General features: G+C 50.9%; 1 long non-coding RNA gene across 1 annotated transcript; it reads left to right on the plus strand.

Moving 5' to 3' along the window:
- The first annotated feature begins 554 nt into the window (after positions 1-554).
- On the plus strand, positions 555-18216 carry LOC142856959 (uncharacterized). The gene is made up of 3 exons (XR_012911756.1): positions 555-675; positions 15251-15416; positions 18162-18216. It is a non-coding gene; the product is annotated as an uncharacterized LOC142856959 (long non-coding RNA).
- The last annotated feature ends 269 nt before the right edge of the window (positions 18217-18485 follow it).

The raw sequence follows: 18485 nt of genomic DNA on the forward strand, positions 1-18485 counted from the left end.
GGCGGCGGCGGCGGCGGCGGCGACGGGCGGGGGAGGGGGCGGGAGTGCAGGGGCGGCCCCACGGGTTGGGGGGGCGCAGGCAGCTCAGCGGGGTCCCGGGCGGGGCGCAGCGGGCCGCGGGGCTCCGGGCGCTCTCCCCGCACTACTCCAGTGCCATGGTGCGCCCGAGGAGCCGCTCGGTTTAGAGCTGGGGCTGGCGGCGGAGGGATACTCCGGCCGGGAGCCGCCTCACCCCTCCTCAAACTTCCTGACATTTGAACTCATTGGTGCGCCTCGTATCATTGCGCCGGGATGAGCCGGCGGCTCCACGTCAAATAGTGCCGTCGCCGCCCCCCTCCCCGCGGGAGGGCTCCCTGAGCCCCCTGCCTGCACCCCGCACCGCGCCCCGGCCCCAGCCAGCCATCCTACCCATCCTTGGCAGAAGTTTGCGTAGCCATCGAAACAAACCCTGTGCCCCACCCCTCTTGAAAAATTGATTTGGGAGTTGGGGGAATCAGGCTTTCTTTCTTTTTTTCTTTCTTGCCTTTTTATTATTAATATCTTTTTAAGAGCTCCAGCGCACAGAGGAGTGGCCCCAAGCGAGGCCAGACTGCGGAAGGCGAGGAGCTCAGTGACTCCTCCACAGGACGGCGCCAGGCGGGATCGACGCCCGGGGACTCCGACTTGTTGGCGAAGGTAGGTTGCAGGGTCTGAGTTGGTGTCCTGCCGTGAGGCAGTGCCTGCACCGGACAGCTCGGTACGAAGAGAGGGATGGCACCAGGGATCGGGAGATAGTGAGCCTCAAATGGCGAGAACTGCTTGCCCCTGACTGGTCAAAGGGAGCTCTGGCTAGGAAACGGGGACGGACGGGCTGCGGTTTGATTGAGGGGGTCCTGAAAACCTTGGCCTGGCAGAAATAGGGCGGGAGAGTGAGCTGAAGGGGCCCCCAGATCCTGAGTGGGAGACATTGGGTGGGCGAGGACGGTCAGAGCAGAGTTGAGACCAGGAGACTGTAAGAGGATCAACAGGATTGAAAAGGGGCTCGGTCACTGGAGGCGGCCGTAAACGAAGGCTGGGCCTCCCAGGGTTTGGAGTATGAGGTGCAGGTAAGAAACGGTGTCGCCTAGATCTAGGGGTGAAGACCTAGGAGGTCGCGGATCTGACTGCTCTAAGGAAATCCTGGTGACTTCTTCAGTAGGTGCCCTTTTACTGTGGCCAAGGGGCCTGGCCAGGGGTCCAGACCGAGCGCTGGCCAGCTTGGGCAAAGTGGGCCTCGACACCGACACCGGGCAACACAAGGCCAGAGACACGCAGCTGGCGACTCCTGTGTTCATCTCGCCTGACACCCCCCGGGAGGAAACTAGAAGACTTCTTGTCAGAACTCTGGGCACCTTCGGCTCCACCACTACTGCGCGTGCTTGGTCCTGAAGAGATGGTGCGGCCGGAGGGATGATGCGGCCTCAGGGCAGGAGCTGGCTGCCCTCGGTGAGCCTCTGCTGGGCGGCCCTAGCCCCTCCGGGAGTGGAGCAGCGGCGCGGAGCCGGGTGGGGGTGGAGGGCATGGAGGGCGGGTCCCCTGACCCCGCTGGAGGCGAGAGGGCGGATCGGATTTGGAGCTTGCAGGAGGCTTGGTCAGAAGTGGCCCCCTGTGCTTCGGGGGGCCCCCCGGAGGGGCCCGGCTTTGTGGAGGATTAGCGGTCACCGCCCCACCCCAGTACCTGCCTGTGCGTCGGTGGGTATCCGAGTGTGTCTGTGCGTGTCGGCGCTCCCGACTCTGATGCTATTGAGTATTTGTACACCCGTGTCCCTGTGCACATACAATTTTGTGTTTGTGTGGCCTTGAGACTTTCCAAGCTGCGAGTGCCTGTGTGTTGTGTGCATATCTGCAGACCTTCTCTTGCTTCTGTGTCATGCTTTTGCACATCTTTGTATGTGTCCTTGTGTCTGTGTCACCATGAAGACGCCCGCGCCTTTGTGTGCGCCTCGGGCCCCAGTAATGTCTCTCATAGAGTTTTCTCTATATGTGTGTCTCCGAGTTACCTTTGTGTTTCTGTTTGCCCCCAAGTTCCTGAATTGTTTTGTGTCGCTCAGGGGTTTTGTGTTTGTGGCTTTGTGTTCTGAGTATTTCTCGGCGCCTTTGTGTGTCTGTATCCTAGAGCATGGGTATGTGGATGTAGAGTTTTTTTTCACACACCCTTCGTCCTCTTGTCTTTACCCAGTGTGGGAAATCTTAGGCCTTGAGCTCCGAGTTTGGGCCTAGGCCTGGGCTGCCTTCTCTGTGTTTGGGCCCCGGCGCATAGCTGCGGGAAGAAGCCGGGGCGAGTAAGCCTTAGGCGTGCAAAGCCGGGAGGCACCGAACCGCGCGCCGGGCCGGCTGGCCGATCGGGTGCACTCCGCCCTCTGCTGGCCACTGTGTGTCCCTGCAACCACTGCTAGGCACCGCCTGCAGGCGAAAGCCCTAGTTCCAAGCCGGGACCTTCGCCACCTCCTTCAGGCTGCCAAGTATCTTCTCTGTCTCGAGTCTTAAAGATGCACCCGGACCTTGACGTCTCCGCGCAGTGTTCTACCCCCATCTCTCACCTTCCCATTTCCCCACGCTCCCTGTGCCTTGCCATTTCTACCCCATCGCTCTTTTTTTCTCTTTGACTGAACAGAGGCTCCTGCGGCCCGGTCTCTGAGGCTTTCCTGACCCTGTGACTGCCGTCTAAGACCGGGTCTGGGCCTTTGGCTGCGTTTGCTGCGCATTAGGCAGTACTTGAAGCCAGGTTTCAGCGTCGCGGGCACACCTGTAGCCCCCATTTGGTGCGTGGCTGGTGTGTTTCCAAGGTGCGGAGGTTATTAGCGTCTCTCTCTGCGCCCTGTCCAAGCCGCAGCCCTGTTCGACCCCGGACGGGCTGCCGGAAATGTAGGCGACTCCTTGGTTGGAAAGGGAAACTAGGTGTCTGTCTCTGGTCTGATTGAGGATGCTCCATCCACAACCTTGATCTCTCTTCCACGCCTGCTTCCTTCGGTCCATTCTCCCGACCTGTAGGCCTTGGTCCTTGTCCTTTGTCCTCACTCTCTCAGCCTTAATTGAAGATCACCGGTCCTTCTCACAAATCTGCGCGCAATCGTCCATGTCTCGTCCATGAGTATCCTTAGGGTTCTTGGCCTCCCAGCCTCTGCCCCTGTGGAAGAATAATACGACTGGACAGGAAGGAGGATAATGGCCCAGGCTCGGATCCCACATCTCTCAGCCATCCTCAAGCAGTTCCTGGCTCCGCGGGATCTCAACCTTTGTTTTGGTACCAGTTATTGCCCCCTGCGGCTCTGAGACTCACAAGGCCGGAGACCAGCGGCCCATCGCACTCCCGGACACACCCGCGCTGTCCGACGCGGGATGCTTGCTGTCTCGGAAGTCTGTGGCAGAATCCACTCAGGATTATTTCCACCTGAGCAAAGACCGTGGAGGCAGGCTGCCAGCACGGCTGGGTTTGCAAGAAACGAACAGGAGGGATCTGGAATCTACTTATTCCCGGAGGCGCGCAGCTCCTGAGCCCTGCCTTGAAGCTCCTGGTTCTCCTTTAGGACTTTGCAATTTCTTTCGGTAGCGACCCGCCTCGTACGAGCGCGCTCAGGGCGTGTGTGTGTGGGGGGGGTTAGGGCTACACCAGTGAAACTCCAACCATTTCATGCTTCTGACCAGAGAGAGAGAGAGAGAGAGAGAGAGAGAGAGAGAGAGAGAGAGAGAGAGAGAGAGAGAGAGAGAGAGAGAGAGAGAAGAAAGTACCCTCTAGGTTTAGAACCGCAGCTGGAGTCTCAGAACAGCAGGAATGAGCACCAGGCGCCGCCTTGGATGCCCCAGTAAGGAGAGTTTCAGAAGCATCCAGCACGGGCCTTTTTGCCCTATCACAATGACCAGAGCCACAGAGCACCTAGGCCCACCCCATGCTGCTCTCCAGGCTAATGGAACTTCAAGATCTCAAGAGACTCGGCTGCACTGAATCAAAGCTGCCCCAAGCCGTGGTTCAGGTCGGAAGCAGCTCTCCTGGAGACTCAGCCGGTCCCAGGTCCCCGGTGTTGAAGAACCCATGGACTCCGGAAGTGGAGCAAGGGCGAGCCCAAGACTCAGCAGAGGTCGAAGGTGGGCAATTTCCAATTCCCAAGCGACCAGGCATCCCAGCTGGACTTAACACAGAACACACGGGTCAAAGGATGGGACCGTCACTTCCCAACGCCTTGGGAAAAGCGGCGAAAGCCCAGTTGGAGGTTCTCCAAAGAGGAGAGACTGGGGAGGGACCCCTGAGGTGCTTCTCATTCTCCACCGGGGACCACTGTGTACTATGCCCAGAGCCCCGAGAGGAGCCAAGTCCCGCAGCCTTCCAACAACCCCCACTCTGGCCATTAGTTTGCACTATTAGTCATGGGCTCGCTCCACATCTCAGGAAATCGGGCTCCCTCAGGTCCAAAGGCTGCCTGCAGCCCTCGGGAAGGACTGGGTGGCCCAGAACTCAGGTCTCCCACCAGTCAGGCAATGATTAAAGATGGAGAATGGCAGGCCTCAGGAAGTACTGCAGATCTTGTCTGAAGGTCTGGTTAGAAAACATCAGGGTGACAGTCCCGCATCTCTGCGCCTCGATGTCCCTGTCTGTGCAATGGGTATAATGCACTGATTTTTCCAGGATTGCTGGGAGGGTGATGTGGAAGAGCTGGCTCTCTGTGTGCCTGGCTCACCGTAGGACTCTAGACTTACTACCTGATGAATAATTGTATGAAGGGGAATTGCTATTTAGACATGCTCTTTGTCCACTTTCTCTTCTTCCTCTAGAGCCAGAGGGAAAATAGACTTGTTGCAAATTCACTGGGACAGGTGAAGTCAAGGTGCTGGCCACAAGACTCTGGGCACTGCCTGGGCGTTCAGCAGATAGCTCAGTCTTCTTCATTCACTGTGCTATGAAACCTGGGGCTGAGAGCAGGTAGCACTCACAGTGAAGGCTTTGGGACTCCCCCCCCCCCCATTGCTCAGAAACCCGTGTTAGGGACTGGTGTGTGTGTGTGTGTGTGTGTGTGTGTGTGTGTGTGCACGCGCACTCGTGTGTGATATGTTTGCTTTTACCGAGCACTTTCTTTAAGAATATTTGCATTTCTTGCCAAATGGATGGTTTCAGCATTCTGTCTTTAAGAACAAGGGGCTCCTCAACCCAGGACAGGAGCCAGAACAAAGAGAAGGTGAAGGACCATATTTGGAGTCATAAAAGCCTCATTAGGATCTCAAGAATAACTCACAGAATCGGACACAAATTCACAAAGGCCAGGGAAATTCATTGGTTTTCACCCTGAGGGTCCACGGCTGGGGATGGGGGGTGGGTGTGAGCCAGGGCGGGTGCCTCTCCTATTTGATCTCTATCTTAAATCCACTTCAAAACACTGCGGCTCAGCCGAATTGGAGGTTGGCCCCTTCCTGTAATTATTTGGTGTCTAGTAAAGTTTTTATGAGTGTCTGTGCAAATCAATGCATCTGATGATGTGTGGTTGTTTGGCTCCGCCGCTCGCTCCGTGTGATGTAGGATTGTGTGCATCGTGCGTTGGCTCTCGGAGGAGAAAAGGGCAAGGCACAAGCAAATAAAATAAAGCCAGGACCTCTGCATGCATCAGGCAGAGGGGCGGGGCCTGGGTTGGTCCACTGCTGACCCCGCCAACTGGCAGCTTGGTTACACGGAGGCCTGCCCAAGGGCCCCAGAGAATCTGCCGGTAGAGTCTGAAGCCTTTGGGTGTGCTCTGTGGGGGTGATCAGGGTTGGGTGACAGACTTGGTGACTTGCTAGTTTTTGGAAAGGCCTATTTGGAAACAGAACAAGGCTCACCCACTCTTCACTCCCGCTGGGTATTAAGGCAAAGTCGAATGAATGCTAAGGAAGGGTGAGTTTGGGGAGTTACATTATTGCCTGTGTGAGCTCAATCCATCTGCCTGGCAGACCATACAGGTTAGAGAGGCAGGCTGACTGGCCAGTCCTCTTCAGAAAAAGCCTCTAGTATGGACAGGGTGGGAAGCTGGGGTCCCGCCCTTCTTTACCGGACCTTTCACCATAGTTGGAGGGGATCCTTTTTCTGTCTCGGCTGGGTTCTGTGGAGCTTTCTTTCCTCCCAGCCCTGCAGCCTTGGTGTGCTTGCTTTGAACTGATTATAGAACTTTATTGAACTATAATGTGCATATAGAAACGCGTACAAAGCGTGAAATTATAAAGGGGACACTCCCGTGCCACTAATCCTAGATTAAGACCAAGGATGCCTCTGGTTTCCCCAAAGCACTGCCTCCCTTCACCAGCTTGCTCTCCCCCGTTCTACCTTCAGTTTGACCGTGTTTGAACTTTAGCTAAGTGACATCACACAGCACATTTTCCTTCCTGTACTTAATCATGAGGTTTTGTAGGAAAAGTTGGTTCTCTCTGCTGGATGAGCAGGGGGCTGGCAACTTGGGACTCTCATTTCTCAGGGGCAGGTTTTCTGGAGTTTGATCCACTTCCATGACATATCTGTCCCACACAATCAGAACACCCTAATGGTTCCCATATCTTGCCAGAGGCATTTGGGTTGGTCTTGCTATAAGTCTAGAATCGTCCCCCCACCCCCAGTCTAGAATTCCCCAAAGGAAGCACCCTCTACAACTGGAGAAACGCACCCAGATTCTTCTTTCATCTCAGCCCCCATACACATCTTTACTCTCTGAGACAATTGGTGAGGGAGTCAGCACCTCAGAGAGGTGAGGTCACTTGGTGAGGTCACACAGCCTTGAAAGGGTCAGATCCTGGACTCAGACCCCAATTGGCCTAACTCCAAACCCCAGGCTCTTGTCACCTCTCCACATGGCTCCCCTGGGCATCCAGGCCCAGGCGTGAACAGTCCTCTTCCAGCGGGGAGGAAGCTGGACTTTTTCCAAAGGAAACGCTGGGAAACAGAAAACCCCAAACAGCAAACAGGGCAGGTTGGTTTCCCAGGCCCCAGCAGCCTAACCTTGGGTAGTGCAAGGCTGACGGGGCAGGTTTGGTCTGGACTGGCCCGGTCTCCCTAGATGCTGTGTGTCACCAGTGGGTGGCATTGGGCCACTCAGCGAGCATGCCAGCACCTCATTCTTGAAAGTCAGCTACTCAGCCCCACCTCACAGATGAGGAGACTGAGGCGCAGACAGACCATCTTGCCTCAACCCAGCAGTTTCTCAGAGCCTGAACTGGGTTGCAGCGTCACCTGCCTAATCTTACCTTGAACAAGTCTTGTCCTTGACTTTCTTATCTGATCCACTCTTGGTGTTCTGTGATGCTTTCAGTGTGGCCCTAAGATTCTGGAGTCTGGGGGGAGGGGTAAAGGGGGGACTGAGTAGCAGAGAGCCCTTGGTTGTTCTCCTGGCCTTGCATTTAGAAAGCAAGAGTGATTTCACAACTTCACACTACTGCTGGGAGTTTAACAAGGCCTGTGGTCATTTTGTATGTATATGTGGGCACATGTACATGGGATTGTGTATCCGTGTGTGTGTGTGTGTGTATGTGTGTGTGTGTGTGTGTAGTGTCTTAATCACCCTCCACTTTATCTACCAAGGCTGAATCTCATGCTAAACTTGGAGCTGTAGATTCTGGTTCAGATTGCTAGCCATTTTGCCACAGGAAGTTTCTGATTCTGTCTCCAGAGTGCTGGATTACAGCCATTTGCCTGTTTTTTGTTTGTTTGTTTTTTGTTTTTGTTTGTTTGTTTTTTATAGGGGTTCTGAGGATCTAAACTACTGAACCATCTCCCCAGCCTCTCTGTAGCAATTCAGAATATCAGTTCCTCCCATTAGAGGAGCCAAGGGAATGTGCCAAGGCCCTGAAAGAGGAAGGCACTGGAGCAATGGGACAGCCTCCTCTGTGGCTGATCACAGCAAGGCTCTGGGCTACTTCTGGGGAGGAGAAGACTATGAGGCCCTGTGGGTCATGGTGAGGAGCATGGACTTGCACTTGAGAGCAAATAGGAAGCCATGCCACGGTCAAGTGTGTTGCTTAGGACAATCTCTCTGGCTTCAGTGAGGGGCAAGCCCATAGGCCAGAGGCCAAGTGACCAGGCATTGGGTTTCAATATCCCCTTTGTATGCAATGAAGCTGGGCAGTTTGCAGAACAGGCCTTATCCTCCAATTTCCCATAGAGGTTATGTTTCCAGAGTCAGGGTTTCATGTTACACAGAGCTGTTCTTTCTGGAATGTGGCCCCCAAGCAACCCCTGCCGGACCCTCCACAGAAGGAGGGGCTCTGTGAGTACAAGATACAGAAGGCACAGCAGCCTCTGGTGCTGGTCTTGCTTCTAAGCACTGCGGGTGGCTTGCTTAGTGGTCGCAGTGAAGCTCCTGGCATCAGTGACCTCACGGAAGTCTAAAGTGACCCTGTGAGCTAGCTAGCTGTCACAGTTGCCTGGTGAACCCACCAGGAAGGTGAGGCTCACAGGGTGAAGTGCTGTGCCCAGGGTCACTGCCTCCACACTGACACCTCTGGGTACCAAGCAGCATTCTATGTGAGCATGCGTGTGTGCTTGTGTGTGTGTGTGCGTGCGTGTGTGTGTGTGTCTGGTGTGTATTTGAGCTTGCTGAGATCTAGAAAGCCCTGTAACTATTCCACAGTGTGTGGAAAGGCCACAGAATTCTATTTGTGCATCCTAGCCCCACCTCTGTGCCAGCCCACACGGTATGCCCAGCAGAGGTCTCCTCCCTGGGAAGAGTTTGCCAAGTCAGGCTTTTCTAAACCCAGGACAAGCCTCCAAATCCAGACACCTTTCGATGGCCTCTCACTGGCCTGGTCTCTGCCTCCCGCCCCCCTGCTCTCTGCTTGGCTCACCTTGCCAAGACTCTTGGCTTTATTTCAGCTCCTCGAACTTGGCCAGGCTGCTCTGACAGCCTGCATAACTGGACTCCATTCCATTTTTTAACTCACTCCCACGCATCTTTTGTATGTCCCTGTAAATGTCACCTCCTCCCGGAAGCCTTCCTTCACATTCTGACAGGTCAGACTACCTTGGCTGTGGTTCTCACTGTCCTTCTCTCTCCTTCATTGTGTAAGTATGTCTCCCTCAGCCCCTCTCTGTTCCTTTACAGCTTCGAGAGAAACCCAGGAAGGACAGGGAAGGGCTGATGGGGAGCGAGTGGGCACTATAGATTTTGGTCATTTGATAGACACACTCTCCGCGTGTTGCCCTTTCTCCGTCTCACCCCTAGTCCACAGATGGGGAAACCGAGGTCCAGGCATGGGAGGACACACGCCCACACCCCCAGACAGTAGCTACGAGACCTGAGATTGGAACCTGAGTTCTCAGAGCCTGAGTTTATACTTTGCATCACGCCAAGGACATCTTTTTGACCAGTGTCTTCTGTGGGCTTCCCAGCCCTGTACCTGCCCCAGAGGAAGCCAGCCCTGTACCTGCCCCAGACGAAGCCTTCCGGTAGGTGGGTTCACTGCCACTGCCTGTGCCTGCCATTGTTGGCTGCTAGACTGGGCTTCCTCTGCCCGGTAGCTTGCTGGCAGTCTCTCCCAGGAGGAAAACTGGAGCAGGGATGGGTGCCAGGCGTCTGGGGCCACCTAGAGCAAGCTTACTCACAGATACTCTGAAAGCAGAGGCATTCAGGGAAAGAATTCCCCCCAGCAACTTCATCCCAGACCATGACAAAGCAAGGGTAAAACCGGAGACACTCAGCAGGACTCTGCTTTTGTTTTGAGAAAGTAGTTTCAAAGCTTTTATTGATTGATTGATAGATTTCCCCTGATTTTTATTTATTTATTTTATTTTATATGCATTGGTGTTTTGCCTGCATGTATGTCTGTGTGAGGGTGCTTAGAGTTAGTTATAGATAGTTGTTAGCTGCCATGTGGGTGCTAACCCAGTCGGTGCCTTAATCACCTTAATCGCCGAGCCCATTCCCCCCTCATTTTTTGAGACAGGGTTTCTCTGTGTAGCCCGGGCTGTCCTGGAACTCACTTTGTAGATCATGTTAGCCTTAAACTCAGCTATCTACCTGCCTCTGCCTTCCAAGTGTTGGTATTAAAGGTGTACATCACCAAGCCTGGCTCCCAAACCTTTTAGTTTTGGTAAACTTTTTGTTTATTTGTTCATAGACAGAGTCTGTTTTATAGCCCTGGATGGCCTGGTAGTTATTATGTAGGCTAGACTAGCCTTAAACTTTCAGCAATCCTCCTGCCTCAGCCTCTCAAGTACTGGGAATAAAAGCATGGATTGCCACAGCCAGCAATTTCTTTTGTATTATGAAAAACTTCAAATGTATATAAAAGTAGAATAATATTCCCATTACTGAGGTTCAGTTATTACAACACACATGCAATCTTCTTTCATTTTTATCACACTTCAGTTTCTCCATCCCAGTGGATTTACAATTATTAATTTATTTATTTAGTGTGGATCCAACCTGGGGCCTCATCTATGTTAGACAAGCACTTTCCCAACCCCTTTCACATTGCCAATGGATTACTTAGCATTTTAAAAGCTTGTTTATCCTTTGCATGCTGCTTATGCTTGATACATACATGTGGGTATTCGTATGGAGGTCAGAGGAAGCCTATGGAGTCAGCTTTCTCCTTTTACCTTTATGTGGGCGTCACAGACCAAACCAGGCTTGTATGGAAAGTGCCTTTCCTGCTGAGACATCTCACTCGTCCATTTAAAACAAAATATCTTTATTTTATTATTCCTTTGGATTATTTCTGCAGATTCTAAACTCTATATTGTATCAAGCATCACTATTGGAGTATGTGAAAAATATTCTTGATACTGGGTTTTCTTGAGCTCACCATATAGCCTAGGCTGGTCTCAAACCTATTGCAATCCTCCTGTGTCAACCTCCTAAGTGCTAGAAGTACGGGGGAGGTGGCGATACCAACATACTCAACTTGGTATATATTTCTAAAAGAAAGAGAACCATTTTATCTTTTTCTTTTACTTATTTTTGAAATTTATGTCGATGAGTGTTTTGTCTCTGTGTGTGCTAAGTGCATCACATGTGTACAGTACCCACAAAGGCCAGAAGAGGGCGTCAGATCCCCTGGAACTCCAGTAACAAATAGCTGTGAACTGCTATGTGGGGGCTGGGCATTGAACTCATGTCCTCTGAAACTGCAGTAAGTACTCTTAACTCTGAGCCATCTCAACAGCCCAAGAAAGGGGATCTTTTTTTTTATTAAAAAAAAAACAAACTATATTTATTGATTTCTTTGTGTGTGTGGGTGTGGGGGTGGTGAAGGGTGCCTATTTACCATGGACCACACATAGAGGTACAGGACAGCTTGTGACATTGCTTCTCTCCATCCACCACGTGGGTCCTAGGGATTGAAGTCTCCTCCCCCTTTAAAATTGTGCTAATACCATTCACTGTACCAGTTAGTTTTCTGCTGTGGTTGTGGTGTCCAAAGGCCAGACAAAGGCAATGTAAGAAAAGAAAGTTAATTTCGTTCACAGTTTAAGGGTGCCGTTCATCGTGGGGGGCGAAGAAGCATGGTGGCAGCAGATCCAGGTGGCTGGGGCTCAGCTGGCTTTCTCCTCCCCTCCCTTTTTATTAAGTCTGGGACCTCAACCCCTGGGATGGCGACACTCATCTTCAGGGTGGATCCTCTCTCTTCAGCCAGTCCTCTGGGAATGAATGCGCTGTCACAGACACCCCCAGTGCTGGGCCCAGATATTTGTTAAGCCAATCAATTTGACAATTGAAAATAATGAACACAGTCTGGAGAATTTATCACCCAAACTTACCCAGTGATTGTTTCAGACCCGGGAATTCTTATGTTTGCCCTTCTTACAGGAAGGACCACGATCCATTTCCCCGGTCTCTGAAGCTGTGTCAGGCTCCTTTTTGACCTGCCTGGCTCCCCAGCCGTTACCACTGTTCTTCAGCCTTGATTCAGGTCTGGAGCCCGCTGCCTGTATTCCTGTGGGATCCTTAAACATGTTCCTCTGTCCTCTGTAATTCCTATAATTAGATCTGGAGACTTGCTCAGATGCAGGTTCAATTTTTGGCAGCCTGCCTCAAAGGGGGTGTGGTGTCCTCCTGCCAGGAGTCCACACCGTGATGATGCGGCATCTGTGTGTGTGTGTGTGTGTGTGTGTGTGTGTGTGTGTGTGTGTATGTGTGTGTGTGTGTGTGTGTGTGTTAGCGATCATTGGTGTTCACCATCTAGATGCGTCGCTGTAACATGACTTGCAGAAGGATGCTGTTCTGTGGCCAGTTTCCTTCTTCGTCTGTTAGCTGGGATCTGTGAGGACGGCAGTGTCTCTTTAGCTGAACCAAGTACCATATGATCCCCTTTAGAGTATGCGAGAGATAGTGAGGACTTACTTGGCTCTTGGCTGTTATTTTTTAACACTAGGAATAGAACTCAGAACTTCACTCATGTCGGGTAAGTACTTTACTCCTAAACCACACCCTTAGCTCCTGTCCTTTTTTATTTTTAACTTTTTGCCTTTTAAATTTTATTTTGAAATAGTCATGGGAAGCTGCCTAGGCTGACTGGGGCTCATTATAGCCCTCCTGACTTAGCCTCCCCAAAGAGGGCAATACAGGTATGGCCACTGGGCCTGGCAGCTCTGGCCCTTTAGTAGTTCTCAAATTGTCCCTCCCTCCCTCATGCCCTCCCTCCCTTTCCTTCCCTCTCCTTCCCTCTCTCTCTCCTTCCCTTTCCTTCCCTCCCTCCCTCTCCCTCCCTCTCTCCCTCCTTCCCCCTCCCTCCCTTTCCTTCCCCCTCTCCCTCCTTCCCTCTCCCTTCCTCCCTCTCCCTCCCTCCTTCCCTCCCTCCCTCCTTCCCTCCTTCCCTCCCCCTCCCTCCCTCCCTCCCCCTCCCTCCCTCCCTTTCTCTCTCCCTCCCTCCCTCCTTCCCTCCCTCCCTCCCTTCCTCTCTCCTTCCCTCCTTCCCTCCCTTCCTTCCTTTCTTTTCTTCTTTTCTTTCTTTCCCAGGATGTCCTGTAACCCAGCTGATCTGGAATATCTTAGGTATTCAAGAATGACCTTGAACTTCCTATTCTCCTGCCTTCACCTCCCAAGTGCTGATATTGCCGGTGTGACCACTGTGCCTGGCTTATGCCATCCTGAGGCTTGAATCCAGGGCCTTGTGCTTGCTAAGCAAGCACTCAGTAACTGAGTTGCACGCCCAGACAATTTTTACTTTTGTTTTCAGTACTGGGGGATAGAAACCAGGGTCTTGGGTGTGCTAGGCAGGTGTTCTACTGCTGAGCTACACACCCAGACTGGCGTTACCTTAAAATTATTTTTACCCTCATTTGTTTGTTTATTTATTTTGAATACCTGTATGTGAGCATATGATACACACATGCCACAGTACACAGGTGGGCTGTGGGAACTGAGCTCGTCTTGTCAGGCTTGGAGGCAAGGCCTTTACTACTGAGCCATCTCACTGGCCCAGAGGCTATTTCTCTACTATCCTCATGACTATAGGGGTTTAATGCACCGCAAACCCCCAAATTCCGATTCATGCCCCATTCTTTCCTTTGACCCCTGAAACCTGTGACCCCAGGAGGCTCTGGAGGCCCCTTTGCATTCTGGAAGATCGGGGTGCTCCAGATGGACCTTGAAAATGTGCTGCTACACATCTGAAATCATTATTAAGGAGCACCAATTTCTTTGCAGGAATCATGCTTAGAGACCACAATCTAGATTTAAGTAATATGCATTGCTATTGGACTGGTCATTGTTTCTGGGCATTTCCTGTGGATGAGCTAGGAAATACATCACCCCCACCCCACTTGGAGTGGGGCATGAGTGCCAGATCTTGGAATCAACCCACATGTTCGCTAGGAGAATGGTTTAGCAGACGGGTAGGTCCATTCAGTGGACATTACTTAGGTGTTTACCCTTAAGTGCGTATTGCTATATGAAGGAAGCCCGTATGTCTGATTCTAATTACATGGCATTGTGAATAAGATGAAGCTATGGAGACCGTAGAAAGATGGGTGATGGACAGGTGTTGGGAGGAGAGAGAGTGTATTCACCTCTCTAGTGGAGCACAGGGGTTTTAGTTCAGTGAAATGACTCTGCTTGTCTCTCTGGTAACCAGAGTGATCTCTGTCTACAGTGTACTCCCCAGTTTCAGTTATCCAGGGTCAATAGTGATCTAAACGTATCAAATGGAAAATTCCCCGTGGTGCTTCACAGCGAACAGCAGGATAAAATCTCCAATTGCTCCACCTTGCCCCTCCTGGGGTATGGGTCAGCCTTTGGTCCAGCGTGTCCATGCTCTGACCCACCTGGTGGTCACTTGGTTACCATCTTGGTCATCACAGGAACTTCTAGGGTATTGCAAGCGCTTCCATATTTTTTGGCTTGTCTATTTTTGTTTGTTTGTTTGAGACAGGTTTTCTCTGTAGCTTTTGGAACCTGTGCTGGCCTCGAACTCACAGTGATCCACCTGTCTCTGTCCCCCGAGTGCTGGGATGAAAGGTGTGTGCCACCACTGCTTGGCTGTCTATTTTTATTTTTAAAGTGCTATTTATCTGCTTACTTATTAGATGATTTATTGGTAGGAAGCGGGTAGCATATGCGTGTGTGATGTGTGTGGGTGTGCTCACCGGTAAGCGCGTCTCGAGGCCAGAGGCTGACGTCAGCTGTTTTCCTACTTTATTATTGGTGGCTTGATAGATTGGTTTAGTAAGTGCATGTGTGTGTTGGATGGAATGTGTGCCCCTTGGCATGTGGAGCTGGTCTCCTTCTCTTATGTGGGTTACCAGGATGGACTGCAGATCCCCTTGCTTGTGTGGCGATAGCTTTGGCTTGCTGAACCACCTCATCGGTAGTCCTTCTGCCTTATTTTTGAGCCAAGGTTTCTTACTGGGACCTGGGGCTCACCAGTTATGTAAGGTGAACCCCAGGGGTCTATCAGTTTTCATTTCCCCAATGCTGGGATTAAAAGGCAATCATCCCTCATTGCCCCCCCCCATCCCATGTGGGTTCTGTGTATCAAAGTCATGCCTTCACTGACAGAGCTATTTCCTTAGCCCCCATTTCATTTATTTATTATTTTGAGATAGGGCCTCACACTTGAACTTCCTATGTGGTCCAGGATGACCTTGAGCCTTCTGTCTTTGCTTCCTAACTGTAGAAATTGCAGGCCTGTGTAACCACGCCCACCCCCTTTATTTTTTCAGCATTAGGGATCAATCCCGGGGCTTTATGAGTGCTAGGTAAGCCCAATACCAATAGAGCTATGCCCCCAGGCCATAACTTTTCTGTTTATTATTGATATTTTAACCTCTTTCTGTGTCTGTTAGTACATAGCTGTGAACTCATGTCACACACCCGCCACAGGGTGCCCACCGGGAAGAAGGAGCTGACAGAGACGAGCTGTAGCTGGGATGCATTGATGTTAGCTTAGAAATCACAGCAAATGGCGCCGACCAGTGCAGGGCGCACAGACACTCTGCACATGTGCTCAAGGTTTGTATCAAACACTGCTGAAAATAAAGTTGTTGTTTGTTTGTTTGCTTTTTTTGGTTTTGTTTTGTTTTTTCAAGATAGAGTTTCTCTGTATAGCAGCCCTGGCTGTCCTGGAACTAGCTCTGTAGACCAGGTTGTCCTCGAACTCACAGAGATCCTCCTGCCTCTGCCTCCCAAGTGTTGGGATTAAAGGCGTGTGCCACTGCCTGGCAGTTTTTTTTAAAATTAAGTTGATATTAATATTTCTAACCTAAATTCTGGACTGTAGTAGGTTGTTTGGTTTTGCTTTAAGTTAGAGGTTCATGTAGCCCAGGCGCCTCCAACCATATATAGCTGAGAATAACCCTGAATTCCCGATCATCCTGTCTCCACCTTCAGAACTCTGGGTTACAGGCAAGCATTACCACACTGGGTTTATGTGGTGCCGGTGCTGGGTGGGACCCAGGCCTTGGTGCGCGGTGGCAGAACTCTCAGCTGAGCCACAGTCTAACCCCATATTCTTTCTTTCCAGACAGGATTTACTGTGTAGCCCAGGCTAGTCTAAAATTCGCAGCAATTCTTCCGCCTTAGCCTCAGGACTGCTAGGGTTACAGATGTGAGCCGCCACACCCTACCACCATGAATTTAAGTCACACCAATAAGATTAGACTTTTTTCAGGGAAGTTTATGTGTTTGTTTTTCTTTGCCTTCTGGGGACATCGTAGTGACGTGTAGTTAAGATTCTCACACTTTGACTGTGGGACCACATCACCAACTTGACACATGCTAGCTCCTTCTTCTTCTTTTGTTTCCCTTTTGATACTTTGAAATTCTTTTCAAATATTTAATATTTAGTAACTTTATGGTACATAAAATGTGTGCTTGATTTTCAAGTCAAGTCAGGCTTTGCCCATCCTCACAGCCCTCCTATCTGCCGCCAGCCATCTCTGCCCGTTGCTGCCAGTCCAGTCCACTCCCCGGACACTCTAAGAAGGGTGCTCAGCATGCTCATGGAGCCCTCACACCTCCCCATGCAAGGGACCCATCTCACCTTTTCCAGGACAGGATGCCGGCATCTATCCCGGGACTTGGTCCTTAGTGTGTCACTTGAGTGTCTAGCCTTTTCCCGATCCCACCCTGGGCTCTCAGGTACGGAGAAGACAGGAGCATGGCCTGTTCTCACAGGTTTAATGTTAAGTGGGGCCAGTCATGCTTCGCTTGTACCTGATTGTAATGTCGGACTGTCTGTCTGTCTGTCCGTCCACGGCACCAGGAACCCTTCCCGGCACCCCGAACAGTGCTCGGTGCAGCAGACATCAGTGTAAGTTTGTTGAATGAAAGAGAAAAGGAAAACAAAGCTTGCAGTCATTACAGACAGCCTCAGCCTCTTAGACTGAGAAACTCTGGTACAAAATTGAAAAATCTTTAAATTATAAAGATAACGGACTTCAGTAAAGACTTCCTGGAAAGTGCGGTAAACGAGATAATAAAATTAACCACGATGTTAGCTTACATCCGCAGTTGGCCCCATATAAAGATAGCCTCTTATAAACCGTTAAAATCTTTACGTGCGCACATCTATGTACATATGTTTATGCATGTATACACAGTGCTGTTTGCACTTTAGAAAACCACTGCTCACAGTCCGCCAGGACGGTTTTCCTCCCCGAACATCCCTTTACGCCTCACCATCTACTTAGGGCTTGGATTTATTTTCATAGTGATGACATCCTTTACCACATAAAATAATTATCAAGGGGAGATGAAGGCTGCAGTTACAGGAAGAGGACTATCTAGCAGGCTGGGAGGCCGCACACAGTTTCCCAGCTGATTGTGTAACCTTTCCCACCAATGCTGGGGAAATGTAGCAAGGACAGTATCCAGAGGCACCTGCCTGCCTTGGTCTCTTCTGCCCTGGGTGTTCTGTCCCAGCACATTGGCTGTCTACAGTTCTGGGCCCTGCAGGCTGTAGAGAGTGTTATTAGCACACAGGCCAGTAGGACTGTTGCCCTCAGCACCGCACACTGGGTCAGCCCTGTGACCTTGGCTTTTTACTTCAGCAGCGCACGGTAGGCAGGGAGAGGCCCTGGAACTCAGCTCCTGATTGCTTCATAAGCTACCAATAAATAGGCATTCTTTCAAAAGGTTATGTTTTTTTTAATTTTTTAATTTTATTTTTGAGACAGGGTTTCTCTGTGTAGCCCTAGCTGTCCTGGAACTCCCTATGTAGACCAGGCTGGCCTCGAGCTCACAGAGATCCGCCTGTCTCTCAAGTGCTGGGATTGAAGGTGTGCGCCACGCCTCCACCACCAAATGGTAAATAGTTATTTTATTCTCTAGCGTCACTGCTGTTATCATTTTGTCTTGGTCGAAGGCTAGTCCAGGCCTTAGGGAACTGCTGGGTGACAGCCAACTATCTTTGGGCTGGAAGTACCGGTTGGAGTATATTTGGCATGGTATGACCCCCTGCCACAGCTAAGACAACTTCATCTACCTCTATAAAAGTTTTATTTTTTATTTATTAAGTTTTTTAAGTGGTGCACACCTTTAATCCCAGCCCCCAGGAATCTCTTCAGAGACAGGTAGATCTCTGAGGGCAGGAGGATTACTAAATTCAAGGCCAGTCTGGTCTACAGAGTGAGTTCTAGGACAGCCAGAGCTACACAGAAAAACCTTGTCTTAAAAAAACCCAAAACACAAATAATTTTTTTTTCCTACAGGGTCTGATGTAGCCTGAACTGACCTCAAATTCTCTATCTATTTTAGAATGACTTGGGATTCCTGATCCTCCTGCCTCCACCACCCAAGTTCTGGGACTCTGGGTAAGCATAGTTATGCCTGCTTCATGTGGCGGTACGATGGAACCCAGGGTCCTAAACAAGCACCCTTGGGATCAAGCCATACCCCCAGTCTACCACAGTTTGTTAACAGGAATTCATGATTATATTATTCCATTCCATATCCACCACCCCAACTTTGTCTTTCTTTAGAACGACTTCATCCTCTGACTCCCCCATAGACCACGTGATCCAGGTTTAAGCCAATCAAAATGAATCAATCCATCACTGTGGCATGGAGAGTGACCCCGAT

Source organism: Microtus pennsylvanicus, chromosome 9 (genome assembly GCF_037038515.1).
Source record: "Microtus pennsylvanicus isolate mMicPen1 chromosome 9, mMicPen1.hap1, whole genome shotgun sequence".
NCBI lineage: Eukaryota > Metazoa > Chordata > Mammalia > Rodentia > Cricetidae > Microtus > Microtus pennsylvanicus.